The following is a 19419-nucleotide window of genomic DNA, read 5'->3' as shown; positions in this document are numbered from 1 at the left end:
AGCATTCCTGGTTCTCAGCTGTTTGTTTTGTAAATGGAAGAAGAAAGTACTTTGCATTCCACAGGTGTCTGTGGATAAAGCCATCACTTTGCAAACCTCTGTTCTTAACTCAAACCAACAGGACAAAGAGTGGTTGCTGCATGTCTGCAAGCTGAGTAGTTTGAAGTTAGTGAGGAAGGCAGTGAGATGGCAGTAGTCAGAGGGGAGTCAGAAGTCTGGTGCTACTGGGGACCAAAGAAACCATGAGGGGTCACACCTTGGCTCAGTGGGCTAGCCTTTCTCCATGCAAATGTATCTGTTTGTCTCTGCTTCTCATCTTCAACCCACCCCCAGACTCAACGTCCTTTATGGCTCTAGATGGTGATAGAGAAGGTGAGGCAAACAGGAAAAGCAGAAGGAGAAGAAGCAGAGAGAAGAAAGTGTCTGAGTCAAGAAGTTGAAAGACGGCCAAGATGAGGGAGAGAAAGGATTGTGGGAAGAGAGCAGGGAGGGGCATCTTAGTCCTGTGTTGACACTTCCCCCAAAATCCGTGAATTCCCCCACGGTGTGAGTAGCAGATGAGGTGAAACCATGAAAAGACGTGGAGGGGTAAGCAGGGAGAGGCTGTAGTGGGCTGGGAGCTAAAGCCCTGCTTCACACTTCACTGCAGTGTTCACTCACATTTGCCTTGTCACTCACTCTTAGCCTATTGAGAATTTTTGAAAGCGAAACTTGATATTCAAAGTTAAGCACTCTTCAAGTCAGGTCAAGAGTCTCAACAATTATGTGCATCTGTATATGTGAGGCACTGTTAGAAGTTGTGGAGATATGAAAACGAGACCAAAGAATGTCCTACCAAGGAGTGTAAGACAGATGATGTTAAGGGCCACAGGAGGGTAGATATTACTGAGATGCTGAGAGTCAGCAAGGAGAGAGAACTCACCCAGTTGGAGTCAGAGAAGCCTACCAAGAGGAAGGCATACTTAAGAAGAGCACTGAAAGATAAGGAATGGAACAAGGAATTCCAAGTAGAAGGAAACACCTCAGCTGGGCAAAGGGGCTCATGCCTGTAATCCCAGTGCTTTGGGAGGCTGAGGCCGGAGGACTGATTGAGCCTGGGAGTTTGAGGCTGCAATGATCACACCACTGTGCTCCAGCCTGTGTGACAGAGCAAAACCCTGTCTCTAAAAAATGAAAATAAAGAAGGAAACACCTTAAACCAAGACCCACAAATAAAAAAGTACTGGGCATGTTTTAAATATGACTGATGCTTCTGTGTAGTCAAAGGTATAAGGAGATGAGACTAGAAGGAAGAGAAGCCATATTATAAAGGCATTTGAATGTCAGAGTTTGGATTTTACTTTGCAGGTAAACAGGAGCCATTGAAAATTTTTCTGCAGGGAAGTTCTATGACCAAGTAGCATTTTAAGAAGAATAATCTGGCAGCAATATATATAAGTAATCATCATGACAAGGACTGAAGTCAAGGAATCCCATTAGAAGGCTACTAGAATAGTCTAGGGGGAGTAATAGCCTAAACTAGGCTTGTGTGTGTGTGTGCGTATATATATATATATATATATGACATATATATAGAGACATATATATGAGACATATATATAGAGACGTATATATGAGACATATATAGAGACGTATATATGAGACATATATGTGAGACGTATATATGAGACATATATGTGAGACATATATATGAGACATATATGTGAGACATATATATATGAGACATATATGTGAGACATATATATATGAGACATATATGTGAGACATATATATATGAGACATATATGTGAGACATATATATGAGACATATATATGAGACATATATATGAGACATATATATGAGACATATATAGAGAGACATATATGAGACATATATAGAGAGACATATATATGAGACATATATAGAGAGACATATATATGAGACATAGAGAGAGACATATATATGAGATATATATAGAGACATATATATGAGACATATATATAGAGACATATATATGAGACATATATATAGAGACATATATATGAGACATATATATAGAGACATATATGAGACATATATATAGAGACATATATATGAGGCATATACAGAGAGACATATATATGAGACATATACATAGAGACATATATATGAGACATATACAGAGACATATATATGTGAGACATATACAGAGACATATATATGTGAGACATATATGTGAGACATATATATGTGAGACATATATATGTGAGACATATATGTGAGAGACATATATATGTGAGACATATATGTGAGAGACATATATATGTGAGACATATATGTGAGAGACATATATATGTGAGACATATATGTGAGAGACATATATATGTGAGACATATATGTGAGAGACATATATATGTGAGACATATATGTGAGAGACATATATGTGTGAGACATATATATGAGACATATATATGAGACATATATGTGAGACATATATATATGAGACATATATATGTGAGACATATATATATGAGACATATATATGTGAGACATATATATATATGAGACATATATATGTGAGACATATATATATGAGACATATATATGTGAGACATATATATATGAGACATATATATGTGAGACATATATATGAGACATACATGTGAGACATATATATGAGACATACATGTGAGACATATATATGAGACATACATGTGAGACATATATATATGAGACATACATGTGAGACATATATATATGAGACATATATATGTGAGACATATATATATGAGACATATATATGTGAGACATATATATGAGACATATATATGTGAGACATATATATGAGACATACATATGAGAGACATATATATGAGACATACATATGAGAGACATATATATGAGACATACATATGAGAGACATATATATGAGACATACATATGAGAGACATATATATGAGACATACATATGAGAGACATATATATGAGACATACATATGAGACATATATATGAGACATACATATGAGACATATATATGTATGTATATGAGACAGGGTCTTGCTCTATCGCTCAGGCTGGAGCACAGTGGCATGATCATAGCTCCATAATCTTAGATTCATAAGCTCAAACAATTCTCCCAGCTCAGCCTCCCAAAGTGCTAGGAGTACAAGCATGAGCCATTGTGGCCAACCCAGATACATATATTTTTAAATGTTTCATTGATAAAACCTACAGAACTTAGTTATTGATTGGATGTAGTTGATACAGGAAAGGAAGTCTTGACTCCAAGGTGTGTGTCCAGAGCTGATAGAAGTGTAATGGTGCCATTAACATAAATTTAAAAATCAGAAAGAAGCTCAGAAGTGTAGGGGGAGGGGAGGTCTTTGTTTTGGGATGTATTGAAATGTCAGTAGAATATTTAGATAAAATGTCTAGCCAGTATTTAAAATACAGAAAGTAAATGATTTGTGGCTGAATATATAGACATAATGACTAGCTTCATAGTAATAGGAGTAGTAAAAAATCACACACACAAAAAATTGTAATGCTGAGTGTTCAGTCCCTGAGCAAGCAGCGTGGTAGTTTAAGGGAGGGGCTGTCATCATCCTTGCTTTCAAGTTAAACTGTTAACTAAATTCCCCCCAATGCTAGCTTGGCTTATGCCCAGGAATGATCAAAGATAGCTTGGAGATCAGAAGCAAGAAGAGTCAACTATGTCAGGTTTCTGTTAATGTCATAGTTATGAAAAGGTGGTCTCAGAGGGATTTTGGATGAGAGAGTTTCTTTTCTTTTCTTTCTTTTTTGTTTGTTTGTTTGTTTTATTTTTTTGAGATGGAGTCTCACTCTGTTGCTCAGGCTGGAGTACAGTGGTGCGGTCTCGGCTCACTGCAACATCTGCCTCCCAGGTTCGGCGATTCTCCTGCCTCAGCCTCCCAAGCAGCTGGGATTACAGGCGAGCACCACCATGTCCGACTAATTTTTGTATTTTTCATAGAGACAGGGTTTCATCATGCTGGCAGGCTGGTCTCAAACTCTTGACCTCAAGTGATCTGCCTGCCTCGACCTCCCGAAGTGCTGGGATTAAAGGCACGAGCCACCGCGCCCGGCCATGATGAGAGAGTTTCTAGTTGAGGGGTGTTTACTGCCTGTATATGGAATGTTAACTGAAACTACACCTATCACTGAAGGACATAAAATGATCCTGATACCTGAAATACCCATACTGTCTGGGATGATGTCAGATAAATATGTTAATGAGGATGGCAGTTCCCAGAGTTCCATACTTAATTAGCAATGGTTTGTATAGGATCATGCCACCTGGGGAATGCCAGAAGGAGATACTCACAGGCACAGATCTTCTTTTTCCCTAAAACTGACTCTGGAACTACGTGAGGAGCTGCCAGTTTCCATGGTTCCTGATAAGCAGTTCCCTCACTGACAAAAAGCTATTGGATTTGTGGATGGCAGTTTCAAAGTGAAAGGACCGCCTCTTCTTTGGAAGGCTGCTCCTCTGATTATTTATCAAAATGAGCCTCCAGGCCACACCCAAACTCCTGGAGCTGGTGGGGCAGAGCCTGCTGAGGAACCAGTTCTTGGCCATCTTCACCCTGGAGGAGCTGCCCAAGGAGGTCTTCTGTCTGCTGTTCACGGAGGCCTCCACCAGGAGATGCTGTGAGATTCCAAAGGCCATGGTGCAGGCCTGGCCCTTCCCCCGCCTCCCTCTGGGTTCCCTGATGAAGACACCTCATCTGGAGACCTTGCGAGCTATGCTGAAGAGACTTGATACACTACTGGCCAGAAGGTTCGCCACAGGAGGTAGAAACTTCAAGTGCTGGATTTGCGGGATGTTGATGAGAATTTCTGGACCATATGTTCTGGAGCCAGGGCCCTGTCCTGCTCCCCAGAGGCCAAGAGTATGAGGCAGACAGTGGTGGACTGTCCAAGGACAGGAGAGCACCAGCCCTTGAAGGTGTTCATAGACCTCTACCTAAAGGAAAACACCCTGGATGAATGTCTGCGCTACCTCTGTGGGTGGATCCACTACAGAAGAGGTTTAGTACACCTGTGTTGTAGTAAGGTACAGAATTACTCAATGCCCACTTCAAATTTCAGAAATTTATTGGAAAAGGTATACCCAGACAGCAGTATCCATGATTTGGAAGTCTGGAAAAAGTGCTCGCTGAATAGAACAGGAAAGTTTGCCCCTTACCTGGGCCAGATGAGCAATCTTCACAAACTCTTTTTAGCCTTCAGTTATGGGTGTGAGTTATACATGTGCGGCCAACAGCAGTTCATTCCTGACTTGGCCTCTCCATTCCTCTGCCTGGAACCCCCAGATGCTTTGTATAAGAAAGGTCAATAATATCAAAGAGCACCTGCTCAGGTGCCTCAATAACCCCTTGGAGGCCTTTACATTCTGTCATGCTTACCTAGCTGATCGGGACATGGGGTGTCAGTACCCAAGCCTCAGTCAGCTAAAGCAGCTGCATCTGATTCATATCCTAATGTGGACCACCAATCTTGAGCCCCTTGGAGCTCTGCTAGAGAAAGCTTTTGCTACTATCGAGACCCTCGTCTTAGAGGACTGTCGGATCCAGGACTCCCAACTCATGGTTATCCTGCCTGCCCTGAGCCGCTGCTCCCAGCTCACCACCTTCTACTTTCATGGAAATGTGACCTCCATGAATGCTCTGAAAGTTCTGTTGCATCACACAGGTGAACTGAGCAAGTTAGGCCTGGAGACATATCCTGCCCCTCTGGAGAGTCTTAACAACAGGGGTCATGTCAGTTGGGAGATCCTCGCCCCAATTCAGGCTGAGCTGATACGTACACTCAGGGAAGTAAGGCAGCCCAAGAGGATCTTCTTGGTCCTGCCCCCTGCCCTTCCTGTGGCTCATGGCCATCTGAGAAACTGGAGTTCCATCTTTGCTCCTAGGGAAGGCCTGGTTAGTGGGGTGGATAGGCTTTCTCCCGGACACTTGGGCACTAAAATCTAGGACGTAGGTACATTTTGTTGTTGTTGTTGTTTTGAGACAGAGTCTCACTCAGTCACTCAGGCTGAAGTGCAGTGGCACAATCTCAGCTCACTGCAACCTCTGCCTCCCAGGTTCAAGTGATTCTCCTGCCTCAGCCTCCTGAGTAGGTGGTGTTACGGGCATGCGCCACCATGCCCAACTAATTTTTGTATTTTTAGTAGAGACAGGGTTTCACAAGTTGGTGAGGCTGGCCTCGAACTCCTGACCTCAAGTGATCTGCCCACCTCTGCCTTCCACAGTGCCAGGTTTACAGGCATGAGCAGCCAGGCCCGGTCAGGTGCATCTTAAAGGAAGCACAGAGCCAGTGTGTTTCAGGCACGTGCTCACTGTGAGTAGAAAAACAAAGGTGACTAAGCAGGGGGCAGTACTGGGTGAAAATGCTAACTTGGCGTCCATGAGGCCTTCAGGGGCCTGTGTCCTAGAGTCAGAACCTGAAGTTCTAGAGTGATGCAGGAGTTACTCCCACAAGGATGGTTATTTAAAAATGTCAAAAATAAATGGAACCTGAATGGAAAAAAAAATTGTAATTCTAACACATAGCTGAGACCAGGAATTAGGCTAAGATAATTAAGCTAAAAAAATATATATATATAAAATTTTTTTTAAAAGCCCTATAAATTATACGTTGTTGTCTTTATCTGTTTTGCATTGCTAGAACAGAATACCTGAGGCTGGATATAAAGAAAAGAGCCTTATTTGGCTCACAATTCTGGGGACTGGGAGGTCCGAGATTGGGCAGCTGCATCTGTTGAGGGCCTAAGGCTGCTTCCACTCATGGCTGTAAGTGGAAGGGGAGCAGACATGTGCAAAGAGGTCACATGGCAAGAGGGGAAGCAAGAGAGAGAAACTGAGGAAGCCAGATTCTAAAAACCCACTCTCACCAGAACTAATCCATCCCCACAAGAGGAAGAACTGGCTCACCCCCACAAAGGGCATTAATCTATTTATGAGAGAGCTGCCCCTATGACCCAAACCTCCCAGCAGATCCCACCTCCCAACACTGCCACACTGGGAATCAAATTCCAACATGAGTTTGGGCAGGGACAAACCACATCCAAACTATAGTACTGTTACTATCCATGCTTAGAGATGAACAGAACTAGGTTAGAGAGATTAGGTAAACGAGGATTTGAAGCCAGGTATTCTGACTTCCAAAGACTGCCCTCTTGGCCACCATGCTTTACTGCATCTGTAAGGGCTATTTTGACAGCTAGTGTGCAGAGAACACGTGAGTGGTGGGGAAGTGGATGCAGTAGGCAATGGAATGAAAAAGAACAAAAGAACAGAAGGCAGCAATGGCAGGACCCAGGGGAACAGATAGAAGCCTAAGCAAATGTATAAGTCTGGGGAGATCCTGAAGAGAAGCCTAAGAAAGGCTAATTGGCACAGAAGGACCCAGGAGGAAGTTGGAAGGGATGGAATTAGAAGGCCTAGGAAGGAGTTAGCCTGGTCAAAGAAAAGAGAGACTTTTCTGGAACAAAGAAGGAGCAAGGTGAAAGTACCAAGGAATTCTGAGGAGAAGCTGAGAGATCTTAGCTGTCATGGTCAAATTTTATCCCCCAAAAAATGTTGAAGTCCTAACCTCCAATATCTGTGAATGGGACCTTATTTGGAAACGGGTGTCTGCTGTTGATCAAGTCAACATGAGGCCAGTGGGTTGGGCCCTAATCCAATATGACTGTATCCTTATAAAAAGGGGAAAAATGGACACTAAGACAGAGACATGGGGAGAATGTCATGTGAACCTGAAGGCAGAGATAAAGATGATATGCCAAAAGTCAAGGAATACCAAATATTGAAATAGTTCTTTTTTTTTTTTTTTTTTTTTTTTTTGAGACAGTCTTGCTCTGTTACCCAGGCTGTAGCATGATCTTGGTTCACTGCAACCTCCATCTCCCAGGTTCAAGCAATTTTCCTGCCTCAGCCTCTCTAGTAGCTGGAATTACAGGCACCTGCCAAATCACCCAGCTAATTTTTGTATTTTTTTAGTAGAGACAGGGATTCACCATGTTAGTCAGGCTGGTCTCGAACTCCTGAACTCAAGTGATCCACCTGCCTCAGCCTCCCAAAGTGCTGGGATTACAGGCATGAGCCACTGTGCCTGGCCCAGATATTGCATTTGAAATGCAATATTGAGAAGACATCCAGAAGCTAGAAGTGAGGCTTGGAACAGATTCTCCCTCACAGCCCACAGAAGGAACACTTGTATCTTGGTCTTCTGGCCTCCAGAACTGTGATAAAAAATTTCTGTTGCTTAAGTTACTCACTTTGTGGCACTTTTTATTATGGCAGCCCTAGCAAACTAATACAGTGACCTTGACTTTCTCAAGAAATAGGCAACTTGTTCCCCATATCACATAGCTTCTGTAAAGAAAGACTTCTGGCTCGGTCCAGGGCCAACCCAGGTGTGGTTAGTGGAGATAATATTATAAGTGCAGCACTTGGGCCACATCTTAGGAGAAATCAAATGGGAAAAGTCTTTTTCCCTTCTCCCTCTAGGGACTCTAACAGCAACTGATTTCCTCATCCAGCTTGACCCTCCAAGGTGTCCTGGGAACAGGGTGCAGGAGTGCAAGGTAGGCATGCTCCCTGAACTGAGCTGTAAGGAACCTGGCTTGCTTTGGTCAAGGATAGGCCGAGGTAAACATTCAGAGTGACTCAGTGAGTTTAGAGCGCAGGCGTATAACTCCACTTGTTGTCATGCCATGTAGACATAACATAGAGAAGCTCACCACCATAGCCATAATATAGGGAAGGCTCATCACTTGGCTCTAAGCCGCTATTGTCTATAAAAGGTATAATTGCTTTGCCGACACTGTACAGGCACACTGGTGTCCAGAGAAAGAGCCAAAGCTGTACCATCTTTGCAGATGGACAGAGGGGAGCCAGGATGCAGCTTGGCTCACTCATGTCCAGAGAGAGAAAGAGTTAAGCTGCTGACCCTGAAGGCAAAGGAGAGCCAACCATGCAGCTGTGTGTGGGAGCCACTGAACTAACCAGCTGAGACAGGGTGGACAGTGTGAGAAAGCTGTTGATGAGAGCTGATGCTGAATAAAATCATCTTTCACCTGCCTACAGCCCCCCAAGTGTTCTTTCTGCTCATCCACCCACTCCCTTCGGACTGCAACATGACATTTGGCATAGTCGTGAACCTGACATAAGCATAACTGAGGCAGGCAGATGTAAGACCTGAGTGTGCAAAGGGCCCTTCTAGGGTGGAATTTATACCTATGACCAGGGCACTGGGACATCCAGCTCACCCTGGATGTCACCATTAGCATAGCTCACTTGGCATTTGAGGTTACATTAGATCCCTTGAGGTATTGTTGTGAGGCTGGCTTTTTTTTTTTCTTTGAGGAGAAAAAGGAGGAATTCATTTTTATTTTCACAAGGTCTCCAGAAGCCTGGGTTGGTGCAGGTGGGAATGTGCAGCTGACATTGAAGCCTGTGGGAGGGTGGGAAGGAGCCCCACTGGGGATAACACACCCCCGGCCCCCACTTAGCTTTTACTCCTATCTCGGTGGTCTTTGAGTCTTTTGTCCCCAGTAGCCCTACTGGTCAGGGACTGTGTCTCATTCTTTTTGATGGCCCCACAGTGCCTAACCTAGGGCCTGACACAGTCACTCCCCAGTGAATATAGAGTAGTGGCTCAATAGCTTCTTCAATATTAGAACAATGATGAATGTTTCCATGTTTCCCATTCCAAAAGCAGATTTAGAACACTGACACCCATTTAGAAGCAGGATCAAAGCCCACAGCATAAGGGCTATTCTGACACTGTTGATACCACCTATTCCAGCACACCACCTTCCAAGGTCAAAAGCAACTGCTCCCCTCCATTTCCCAGCTGTCCTGCCTGGGAAAAACAGGATTGTAACAGAACAGGAAGTATTAAGTAGGAAAACACTAGAAGTTAGAATTGTAAAATGTAGTAACACACTAGATGCCTGAAGACTCCTTAAGCAGGCCTGATGGAAAGCTGGAAAGGAGGAGGGACAATTGTGAAAGAGACCAAAAGACCAGGTGCTTGAAAAACTTTGGTTCCCTGACTAATTAGTGGAGTCAAATGGAAAGACAGCCCAAGAGAGGACATTGCGGGTAAAGTGGAAATGGAAACCAGGCCATTAAAAATATATAAAGAAGAGCCTTGCAAGGAACTTCATAATCAATAACAAAGACACATACCCCTGAACATAAAATAAAAGTTTGAAAAAAAAAAAAAAGACGTGAAAGAGAGAAAGCCAGCTAAGGACTCACCAACAGCAATGACACCTCAGGTGCAGATAGCACTTTATAAGGTGCTTTCATGTATAACAACATAGAGAGTAAGATAGGACTTCGTATTCCCACTTTATAGAGTGGGCAGCTGAAGTTCAGAGAGGGCATATAATTTATCTACAGTCACACAGCTGGTAAGTGGCAGAGCCTGTTCTCTAGCACTCGGAATGGAAAAGGATTCAGTGAATAGGCTGAAAGAATTCTTTATCTTTGTCTCACCAAAGGAGGTGGTAAATTTGCCACTAAAATAGACAAATAAATATGTTCTCCCTACCATGCAGCAGCAGCACAGCATAGCTAAGGCATGGTTTCTGGAGTCCAACAGACCTAGGCTCCAGCCGTAGCTCTTCTACCTACTAACGAGAGACCAGGAACAAGCTGTTTAATCTCTCAGAACTTAATTTCCACAACTGAAAGATAGGAATAATACTAGAGTATTTTGAGGGGGGAAAACATGGTTGTGTATGTAATAAAATTGCTAATATTTATAAAGTGCTTAGTGTTTTCTTTTTCTTTTTTTTTTTTTTTTTGAGATGAAGTCTCACTCTGTCACCCAGGCTGGAGTGCGGTGGCACTATCTCGGCTCACTGCAAGCTCCGCCTCCCGGGTTCACGCCATTCTCCTGCCTCAGCCTCCCAAGTAGCTGGGACTACAGGCGCCCGCCACCATGCCTGGATAATTTTTTATTTCTAGTAGAGATGGGGTTTCACCATGTTAGCCAGGATGGTCTCGATCTCCTGACCTCGTGATCCACCTGCCTCAGCCTCCCAAAGTGCTGGGATTACAGGCGTGAGCCACCACACCCAGCCAGTTTTTTTTTTAACAATAACATGTTTTCTATTGAAAACTTAAAGTAAATTTTAAACTTTTCAGAAAGAAAATCATAACTCACTGAAGAGTGTGCTCATTTTGCCCCCAGTCCACCTAAGGAAAGTCTGTATCAGGCAGTTCCACCATCAAAATACCACTGTGGTCTCCAGACATTAAAAGCAGAATTACTAGGGGTGGGCTGAAGTGAACCACCTGATGTAGTACCTGTGTACCATCTCCTGCAATCCTCACATTACCATGTGAAGTCACAACTAGCATTCGTTCCACAGATGAGGAAACTGAGGCCAATAGAGATTGAGTAACTTGCCCAAGATCAGGGCAAATTTGCATCCAGGTTGATCTGACTCCCAATCCTATGTTCTAAATCTATGGATTTCCTGAATCAGTAATTTTTTTTTTAATTTTGGAACTTATATAGAGTTCCAATATTTGTGATAGGTAAGAATATAATTTCTGACTCTCTAAAAGTCATCTCCTATTATTCTTATATACATTTATTTGATAAATGTTCATTGGTGTCTACTATGTTCTAGGAACTGTCTTGGGGGCTGGGGCACTGAACCAAGCCAATTCTCTTCCTCATGCCATTATCAATTATCATGTTTGATACCAAAAAGATTTTAAATGACTCATTACTATGAAAACGTGGGAAATAGTAATACCATACATAGATAATAATAATTCCAGACATGGAAACAGTAATCTAAAACATAAGAAAAAGGATTAGAAATAATAATACCAAACATACGAAAAATATCAAATGTAGAAAATATACCAAACACAGGAAAGCAGGGTGTTTAAAAGATAGGAAGACACAAAAAAGTGCAAGATCAATTTTTATTTTATGATACTCAATGTATTTACTATAATTGTTTACCAGTTTGGAGATTAATATTCAACAGTGCAATAAGTGGAGTTTAGTAGTCCAACTTGTTTTAGTGGCTCCTTTCAAATCAGTCTCTCTAGAAAATTTTTTCTTATATACCTATATGGCAAAAAAAAAAAAAAGAGAAAAAAGGAAATAAATTTCTTTTTTTTGAGATGGAGTCTTGCTCTGTCACCCAGGCTGGAGTGCAGTGGTGCGATCTTGGCTAACCGCAAGCTCCACCTCCTGGGTTCATGCCATTCTCTGCCTCAGCCTCCTGAGTAGCTGGGACTACAGGTGCCCGCCACCACGCCTGGCTAATTTTTTGTATTTTTAGTAGAGATGGGTTTCACTGCATTAGCCAGGATGGTCTCGATCTCCTGACCTCGTGATCCATCCGCCTCAGCCTCCCAAAGTGCTGGGATTACAGGTGTGAGCCACCACACCAGGCAGAAATAAAATTCTAACACCATGTCTCCCAATTTTGGGTGAAACAAGCACACCCTCCTTTCCCCTCCCACCCTCACCGTTCTTTTCACCATCTCCTGGGAAGATCAAGAAGGAAGGGTTTGAGGGGGCTGGTTAGGTGCCCAGGCCAGGTGGGCCTGTGGGAGCTCTGACCACTCATCTAGCAGCAGTTAAGCATTTATCTGAAATGGATGCTGCAGATGGATGGAGAATCCTTCTGCAAAGACTAGCACAGTCTGAGGTGATGCCAGGGAGCTCTGCCCCACATTTCAGTCCCCCAAAGCCATCCCACCATGCTACCGCTTTCTTTGAGGCCCAAAGAGCTTCTCTCTTCTCAAAAGGCCCCTAGTAAAAATGGAAGTATTTCTGTGGGTGTTAAGCATATCAGCTAACACTTTTCTTATCAGCCACAGCACCTTTGTTATCAGCGAACACCTTGGCTCAAATTACTTGACAACTTTCAGAGTGTGTGTGCACAGAAGAAACCCCTGTTTTGTCCCTGGTAGAGGAAGGTGAAGGGTGGCAATAAGGGTTTAGGGAATGCAAAGTGAACAGGGAAAATTTTTAGAGGAGACCCAAGATAAGTCTCCACCACTTGCTTTGCTTGCCCTGCACTCATGAGAGAGGGGACAGGGGGAGATGCAAGAGGTGCGTGTGTTCGTGTGTGTATGTGTTTGTGTGTGTTATATAATCTGTGTAAGGACTCCTGGGAAGCAGACAGCAAGTTCTGAGAAGAGGATTGCAGAGAAGTTTGCATGGCCTGAATGGGGAGTGTAGACCCTCAAGGGATGGCTGAATCTGTTGTTGTAAAATGTTTTAAATCAATCATTTAAAAAATTTATTTAATAACTAGCCTCTCTCCTAATACCCAATTTGTACTTGCTTCACTTATGAAAAGCCATTTGAATATTTACCTTCCAAATCAGATCATTCTGAGCATCCAGTCAGTAGTTACACTATGAAAAACTTGTTAACAGGCAAGAGAGGCTATAGTTTATAGCCAGCACCTGGTAGCTGGGAACAGTGAGCTATGACAGATGCAGGGGGAGGGGATGTGTCCTGTTTCAGGGGCTGATCGTTGATACCAGATCCTGCTCCCCAAATCACACCTTTCAACTATTAGCTCAGCGTAGATGGCATCCACACCTCCTCTCTCTCATAGTAAGGGAATCAGGGGCATCTCCAGGTGTATACTCCACCTAGCTCTCAGCATCATTCACTCCATTTTGTTCTCCTAAGTTCTCCTAGGAATCTTCCACTAATATATTTTAGTGTGGCTCCAGGGAATAAAAGAGACAAAACCAATGGCTTACTGAGAATAATATTTTAAGTGATATTTAATGCTTCAGATAATTGGTCATAACAAGATAAAAGGTCAGTTTACCAAATTATAGATACAATGTTATCCCAACACTATAAAAATATACTGTTACGTATATATGTATATGCAAAAGAAAATACATGAAAATATTAACCTGGTTAATATTAACATTAACAATGGATATCTCTGCGCACTGAGACTGAGGGTGACTTCTGTTAGCTTTCCTCAAGTCCATTCACTTCTCTCCAGGTCTTTGGCATCACCTAGTCATGTCACTATCATCTCCCTCCTGATCTTCTACAGTAACCTCCTAAATGATCAGCCTGCAGCTGGTCTTACCAATTCACTCCCCACACAGAATCAAGACTGAACTTCTTCAAATGCAAATCTGGTGACCATGGAGACAGGATGACAAACTGGCACCAGCTGCTTGCTCCTTCCATGAAACCCAACCCTAGAGATGTCCAAGAAGCAAACGTGAGCTTATTAGATTCAATGCTTATTGCAGAAACTATTTTTTTGGTTTGTATGCTTGTTTGTTGATTGGTAGGGAGTTAAAGGTTGGTTAGGTTTTGGAGGTGTCACAAGGACAGAAAATGGCAGCCTACAGCAGACAAGGGCTAGAAACTTTGGACAGTATATTAGCTTCCTATTGCTGTGTAACAAATTATTGCAAATTTAGCACCTTAAAACAATATACTTTTAGCGTCTCTCAGTTCCTGTGAGTCAGGTATCCAGACATGGCTCAGCTGGGCCCTTTGCTCAGGGTTTCACAAGTCTGTGATCAGTGTCTGGACTGCATTTCTTTCTAGAGCTCCAAGTTCTCCTTCTCAGCTCATATAATTGTCAGCAGAGTTAGTTCGTTGCGTTTGTAGGACAGAGGTCCCTGCTCTCTTGCTGGCTGTCAGTAAGGGCCACTGTCAGCTCCCAGAGGCCCCCACAGTTCCCTGTCATATGGCTTTCTGACAACCTGGCCACTTACTTCTTCAAAGCCAGCAGGGAAGCTCACTCTATCTCCATCTTACTAAGATGGAATCTTATATAATGTAATATAATCACAGTGTGACTATTCCACCATATTCACAGGTCCTACCCACATTCAAGGGGAGGAGACTATAAAGGGTGTGTATACCAGGAGACAGGAATCTTGGGGACCATCTCAGAATTCCACCTACCACAATTTGACCTCTGGCCTCCAGTAATTCATATTCCTCCCACATGAAAAATACATTCACCTTATCTGTTACAGGCTAAATTGTGTCGCGCAAAATTCATACGTGAAAGTCCTAACTCCCAGTATGTGACTGTATTTGGAAATAGAGTCTTTAAAGAAGTAATTAAAGGTCGAGCGCAGTGGCTCACACCTGTAATCCCAGCACTTTGGGAGGCTGAGGCAGGCAGATCACGAGATCAGGAGATCAAGACCATCCTGTCTAACATGGTGAAAGCCTGTCTCTACCAAAAATACAAAAAACTAGCCGGGTGTGGTGGCACACATCTGTAGTCCCAGCTACTCAGGAGGCTAAGGCAGGAGAATCGCTTGAACCCAGGAGGCGGAGATTGCGGTGAGCCGAGATCACGCCACTGCACTCCAGCCTGGACAACCGGGTGAGACTCCGTCTCAGAAAAACAAAAATAAATAAATGAATAAATGAATAAATGAATAAATAAATAAATAAATTTAAACACAGAATGACTCAAAATATACGTTTGCTTGTTTTTGAAAAAAAAAAAGAAGTAATTAAATTGAGATCCTTAGGATGGGCCCTAATGTAACACGACTGGTGTCCTTATACAAAGTAGAAATTTGGGCATAGATGTATACAAAAGGAAGACCGTGTGAAGACACAGAGAGAGACAGGCATCTATAAGCCAAAGATAGGGGCCCTCAGGAAAAAAAAAAAAAAAAAACCCTGCCAATACTTTCATTTCAGACTTCTAACATCCAGAATTGTGAGAAAAATCGTTTCTGTCATCCAGGTCACCCAGTTCGTGGTACTTTGATTTGGCAGCCCTAGCTGACTAATACACCATCCCAGCATCTTCATCCCATTACATCATCAGCAAAATCTCTTCATCAAATCTCATCTCATCAGCTCAAAATCCAAAATCTCATTATCTAAATCATATAACTCAGGTACAGACAGGGATCCTGGGTACAGTCTATTAAGTACAATTCCTGGGGCACAATTTCTCTCCATTTAAGAACCTGTAAAACTTAAGAGACAAATTATCTACCCACAAGGTACCCAACATACAATGTTCAGACAGACATAGGATAATTGCTATAGACATCCTGGTTCAAAAATGGGAGAGATGAGAGATAAATAAAGGAGTCACCTGTCCATCACAGTATTGAAATTCAGCCAAGCAAATATTACATTTCCTTGATTAAGTTTCAAGGAATGGGAATAGAGACTGTTTAGCTCTCTAACCTCTGAACTCTGCACTCTGGTCTCTGAGTCATCTTTCCTTTTTGACAAAAGGTAGCTCATGTTTGCAGCTGAGTCATTTTAATCAGTCCACTTTCTGCCAGTAGCTCGGAGTCCTCTTTCAAGCCTGGTGTAGAAAGCTAGAACTAGCATATAGAGTGAGGAGGGCATATTTGCAGGTGAGGGGCTAGCAACGAAAATAGGAGATTGGTCTCATACAGGAACACTGGTCACATAATTAAATATATTAAAGATATTGAGAGCCAGGTTTCTTACCATCAGGAAATGGATTAACAACTATGAAAAATGAGAAATATAGAATGAACTCTGTGGTTTTGGATTGGAATTGGAAGTATCCGTTTGCAATATATAGAGAGAAATATAAAAATATAGATATAAACGTGTGTGTATATCTATATATATTTCTTAGCTATGTCCACTGAGAAGTCCTGGGAAGTGAAACACCCCAAAAGCAAGAACAAAACCTATTGCCCAGATGCGGGCTTCTCAACATCATTCTCTACTTGAAGGAACCAGGCCTCCTCAGAGAAATGTCTTGAGTTTAAGGCTTGGGCAGGGAAAGTATGAGGTGAGCTCATAACATTTTTTCCCCTCAGAAGGCAAGAAAGTACTCAAAGAATGATAGGACTATATCAAAAGCACACAAACACCAGCTTGAAGAGGTTTCCAATGGCCAAACTGGAGACAATTTGAGTATCAAAGAATGGTAGTAACAGATCATAATTCATTGAATAAAATAGGAAACCATGAGCCCATACAGGTACAAAACAATAAATAAATTAATTAAAAGTTTGTTCAGGAATAGAATAGTTACAAGGCTTCAACATTTTTCACACAAAATATTCATTAATTACAAAAAGAAGTAACTTGAAACTGGAGACTAGTAGACATCATCTTAATAAAGCAACTCTTGGCTGGGAGCGGTGGCTCACGCCTCTAATCCCAGCACTTTGGGAGGCTGAGATGGGTGGATCACCTGAGGTCAGGAGTTTGGGACCAGCCTGGACAACATGGTGAAACTGCATCTCTACTAAAAATACAAAAATTAGCCAGGTGTGATGGTGCGTGCCTGTAATCCCAGCTACTCAGGAGGCTGAGGTAAGAGAATCACTTGAACCCTGGAGGCAGAGGTTGCAGTGAATCAAGATCACGCCACTGCACTCCAGCTTGGGCAACAAGAGCAAAACTCCGTGCCAAAATAAATAAATAAATAAATAAATAAATAAATAAATAAATAAATAAATAAAGCAACCCAAATTGACATCATCAATAATGGGAAAAATTGAAGTTTTGCACTACCTGGCATGATGCACTGAGAAGAACACAGTATCACTTCTATGTTATTCTTTCCAAAGATGCATAACCCAAGTCTATTCTGAGGAAACAGCAGATGGCTCTGAATTGAGAGACATTCTACAAAATAACTGGCCTACAATCTTCGAAAGTGGCAAGGATATGACAGTCAAGGAAAGATGAGGAACCATTTCAAATTGAAGTTAGCCAAAGATGTGATACATGCAGCATTTTGAACTGGATCCTCTTGCTATAAAGAGTATTATTGCAACACTTGGCAAAACTTGGAATGGGATCTGATAAAAATGACTCATCAAGGTTAATTTTCTTTTTTCTTTTTTTTTCTTTTTTATTTAAGACACAGGATTTCACTCTGTCACCCAGGCTGAAGTGCAGTGGCACAATCACAGCTCAGTGCAGCCTCAACCTCCCAGGCTATAGTGATCCTCCTGCCTCAGCCCCCTGAGTAACTGGGAATTGTATTGTATATACTATATATAGTCTATATAAGCATATGGAAGAATGTCTTTGTAGGAAATAAACACTGAAGTTTTTGGGATAATAGGGAATCAGGTTAGCAGCTTATTCTCAAAGGGTTAAGGAAAAACAGTTACTTCTACCATACTTGTACGTTTTTAGTGTGACTGTAATCCTTTAAAAATATTTAATTTAAAAGTATACTAATAAATAAACAGGCCATGGTTTGACTACTTTTGGGCAGGCTGTCCTCTCACTCCAGCTTGTAGGCCATTTCAGGGCCTGTTGGGTTGGAGACCAATAGTTCGTTGCCAGTCTCAGGCAGGAAAATTGAACTGATTTTGTCCATGCATCAGCAGCTGCCTGAACGTGGCTCAAGATTTCCTGCCTGGCCACATTTCTGGTTAAACTTCACTGACAAATCATTCTCACTGCTCTCAAAATATTTCCCCATGTGTAACAGAGTCACCAAATCAAAGACCTAGGTCTGGCTCTAAAATCTCTCACATTCTTTAGACTACAGCTCTCTGTCTGTCCGTGAATCTTCCTAAACCAGCCAGGCACCCAGGGCTCCTCAGGAATAGATTTACTTGCTATTATATTGTGGGGAATGTGGCTGACTTTTGCAAGAGATTTCCTGTCTTCTCTCAGCAAGTGACTAAACTGGTTACAGCTAATTCTGCTGGGAAGTAACCAGCTGTTTTTCCACAATGCTGCAGCCATTTCCATGAATTAATTTGGGAGTATTGTAGACCCTTGAAGCAGCATAAGGCTCTGGTGCCTATAGCTTTAGTAGGATTTAGCATCCTCAGCAATGGGCTGAATATAAAGAAACATAAAATCTATTAACGGCTGCTCCTGAAAATGCCTGTGCAGTCTTGGGTGAGGTAAAGAATCTCCCTATTCTTATGAGTGATGAAATGATAGCACCACTAACCCATACCTATTGTCAAGGTGTGTGTGAGGATAAACAGAGTGTATTTGGAGAGTCTTGAATTCTATATTAAGAGAATGTAGTATAGCCATATTGCCATATTTATTCAGTGTTAATAGCAGGAAGCAATTTAAAATCCTAGCCCTGCTAAATAAAGGAAGAATTATTATTACTAACAATTACATTTAGATAATAGTTTGTGTTCAACCACTTATTTATATACTCAGCACACATTCACTGAACACATACTCTGTGCTGGTCACTGTATAGGCACAAAGGATGTAACTGTGAACAGGACAGCACAGTCCTTGCCCTCATGGTGCATAGAGCCAAATGGGGAACTATGCAACTAGCCACTTCTTGCAAGTTTGAGGAGTAATAAAAAGAAAAAAAAAGAACTTAATTTTCAATGAAAATGACTATTATTATTAGGCAAGTGAAAAAAAAATCATAGGCCTGGAAGTCAGAAGAGGATTTGAGACCTGGATCTCCTGCTTACTGCTA

At 42.0% G+C, this 19419-nt stretch overlaps 1 pseudogene; it reads left to right on the top strand.

Moving 5' to 3' along the window:
- The first annotated feature begins 4486 nt into the window (after positions 1 to 4486).
- LOC101154494 (PRAME family member 17-like) lies at positions 4487 to 5895 on the top strand (annotated as a pseudogene).
- Positions 5896 to 19419: the final 13524 nt, after the last annotated feature.

The sequence above is a fragment of the Gorilla gorilla genome, chromosome 1 (assembly GCF_029281585.2).
Source record: "Gorilla gorilla gorilla isolate KB3781 chromosome 1, NHGRI_mGorGor1-v2.1_pri, whole genome shotgun sequence".
NCBI lineage: Eukaryota > Metazoa > Chordata > Mammalia > Primates > Hominidae > Gorilla > Gorilla gorilla.
This window is presented reverse-complemented; position numbering and strand designations above follow the sequence as displayed.